The sequence below is a fragment of the Ictidomys tridecemlineatus genome, chromosome 8 (assembly GCF_052094955.1).
Source record: "Ictidomys tridecemlineatus isolate mIctTri1 chromosome 8, mIctTri1.hap1, whole genome shotgun sequence".
NCBI classification, from domain to species: domain Eukaryota; kingdom Metazoa; phylum Chordata; class Mammalia; order Rodentia; family Sciuridae; genus Ictidomys; species Ictidomys tridecemlineatus.
In genome coordinates, this window is record NC_135484.1 from 8344549 (window position 1) to 8347791 (window position 3243).

A 3243-nucleotide genomic window follows, 5' to 3' on the forward strand; every position below is an offset into this window, starting at 1 on the left:
ATCCTGGACTAGTCCCCTGAAACTCTAGACTCCCATGTCCAACTTCTTCTCAATTATTTCCTCTTCAGTGACTAATGTGCCTTTCAAGCTTAATGTGCCCAAAACTGAACTTCAAAACTTAATGTTGCCAAAACTCACCCCAAAACCCTTTCCTCTCCAGTGTTTCCTAACAATTCATTCTTCCAGTTACTCTGGTCAAGCTATGGCTGAATAGCTTTAATCTGAGCACATTTCCCTGAAAAGAAAAATAGGAACAGACAAAACACAACACAACCAAACCACACAGGTTATTTGAAGATTCTGAAGAGCAATCAATAGGTTTGAATATGATGGATTGGGATCCCAGGGAGAAAGGAAATACAGAAAGTGGTAGGAACTTTCCCATTGCTTTTTCTCCTTGGGACATTGCTGAGTTTCTTGCAGGGCATTTAGGGAAAGCAGAAAGCAGCTCCTACAGGTGTCAAGAGCCTTTCACACCTGGGGAGATAAAAATCAGAGTTAATTCTAACCTGAAAGGGCACTGGCAAACAAGAAACTAGTGGTCACTAAATGGCTAATGACCTAAATTTTCACTAAATTTTCAACGACCTCATAGAATTGGAAATACAAAAAAAAAAAGAAAGAAAATGGAGTTCACGATCATCCAAATCTGGGGACCTGTTAAACATTCCCGGATTTCTTGTTGAGAGAGGACAGAAAAACCAATGCTCTACAATAAGGGCAAGTCAAAGAAAGATCAGCCCTCAGAAAGTCTGAATCCTTGGTTAAAGATCATCTGCTTCTACTTTAACTTCCAGCCAGAATAAAATAAATCCTCTCTGGCGAAAGATAACCTCAGCCAGAACTTTTGCAGCTTTATCTATTCAATGTCCAATGTTTAATTAAACATGTTAGGTCATCTTGGTTTTCTTTCTCTTGTACCCAAATCCAATCCATATTTCTACCTTAAAAACAAATCCAGGCGGGGCGCCGTGGTACACGCCTATAATCCCAGTGGTTTGGGAGGCTGAGGCTGCAGGATTGCAAGTTCAAAGCCAGCCTCAGCAAAAGCAAGGTGGTAACTAATTCAGTGAGACCCTGTCTCTAAATAAAATACAAAATAGGGCTGGCGATGTGACTCAGTGATTGAGTGCTCCTAAGTGCAAGTCCAGGTAAACCCACTCGCCCCCCCAAAAAAAACAACAAAAAAGATACAGATCTTCACTTCTCACCATACCCTCCACTGGTGACTAAAACCAACCAACCAGCCATTCTCTCAGCCAGGCCAACTGAGAACTGCCTTGGCCCCACTTAAGTTTCTCAACTAGAGAAAAAAGGGATTTATTTTAATCAAATTATATAAAGCTTCTACTCAAAACATCAGGAAAAGCTGAAGCCTTTGCCCTGACCAACAAGGCACAACAACTTGGTTACTGGCTTCAGCTACTATCACACTGCTCCACCCACCCCTGTCCCTTACCCTTGTCCTTCTGTAAAAATAAAATCCCAAAGAACCTTTAGTGGCTGGCTAACATGTTCTTCATAAATTGGTATAGCACTCAATACCCATTGTTCCTTGCCCCAACATCCTCCTAGCAGAATTTCTCTTCCTCGTGGCTAAGTGCTTCTTAGAAACCCCACAAGATTGAGGCCCCAGTCTAACTCAAATGTGGTAGTCCTGTACAGATCCTAAACTTTTACCAATGATGTGATGCAACTCTAGTTACTTGGTAGTTTGTAGGTTAGTTTTCCACACTTCCAATAAAGACAGAATATGCACTCTTCAGCTTTCTAGTCTATGTACTTCTGTTGCTATCTTGTTAACAATGACCCAGGTGACAAAGTAAAAAGGTGGAGAAAATCGAGTTGACTGTGTGCTGAATCCCCACGTTACCAACTTGGGAGGTACTCTATCTCTGAACCTAAGTTAAATAATGAAGTCTTTATTGTTTCAACTGCTTGGAAGTGTTATTCTGTTCCATGAGGGCAAAAGCCTTCTGATAAGCTAATGTTCAACGTTTCCATGACATGGTGCCAACTTTTCTTTCTACAATATCTTTACAGTTCATCTATACACATCCCACTTAAGAGTTCTCCATGTACACCGGGGCTTTTGAGTGTTTGATGAAGACAATCTAAAGGCACTTTCATCCAGGATCTTGATCACTCAAAATACTATCACTCTGATCAGTTATTTAAATGTCTGTCTCCTCTAGTACTTTCAAAATTTCCTCAAAATTAAGTGATAGGCTCTAGAATCTTCAGCAGTGTTTTTACCTCTAGCATTTACCATACAGATTTTTCAAATATTTTTTTTAGTTGTAGATGGACACAATACCTTTTTATTTACTTTTATGTGGTGCTGAGGATCGAACCCAGTGCTTCAAGGGTACCACTGAGCCCCAGCCCCTACCATACACTTTTAGCCAAACAACGCTGACATCATCTTTAGACCTTAAACTTCAAATGAGAGGAAAGCCGACATCTAGCAGCCACAGTTTTGAGTATTTCACCTTCATCAATGTTTTTAATCTTCAAAACGAATCCTAAGAAACCAATCCTATTTTCCCCACTTTGCAGATTAGGAAAATGAAGAAAAACTTCCCCGGAGTGTTGCGGGGCTAGTACACTCGAGGTGTAAGGTGAAGTCCAAACGCATCCTGGTCACGAGGGCTGCACTGTCTGCATTCACCGAGACCCAAGATTTTTAATCGGGGGCGCTAAATCCGAGGCACCTGAGTTTCGGGGCGCAGACCCTCCCCACGTGTCCCGGGGCCTGGAGGACTAAGGGACGGGAACCGGGCGTTTCTTCTACCCCACACCCGCCCACCTCCCGGCCAACGCTGTGTCTGCAGGGGCCCCGCCGCTCCGAGCGCCCGCTGCGCGGCCCGCGGGGGGCAGGCCCGGAAGCCCCTCTCCGCCCCGGCACGTAACAGAGCCCAGCGCCGGCCCAGGGCGTGTCGGCGGTGGGCGGCAGAGAGCGCCGGGGCGCCGCCGGAGAAGGCCGAGAAGGGCCCTGAAAGAGCAGGTGGGCCCGCGAGAATGGCACTGGCACCAGCCCTGCTTCGCCGCACCCCAACCACCGCCCCGAACCCCTGCCGCAGCACCCCCGGACTCCGACGAAGCCGCCGTGCCCGCCCCTGGAGCCGCAGAGTCCGCAGCGCGCCGACGGGACGCACGTGGGCGGGGTCAAGAGCCGGAAATGCCCCTCGCGGTGGACCTTCCCGGGAAACCCGCCGGCCGGAACTGTCTGGAGACCCCGCC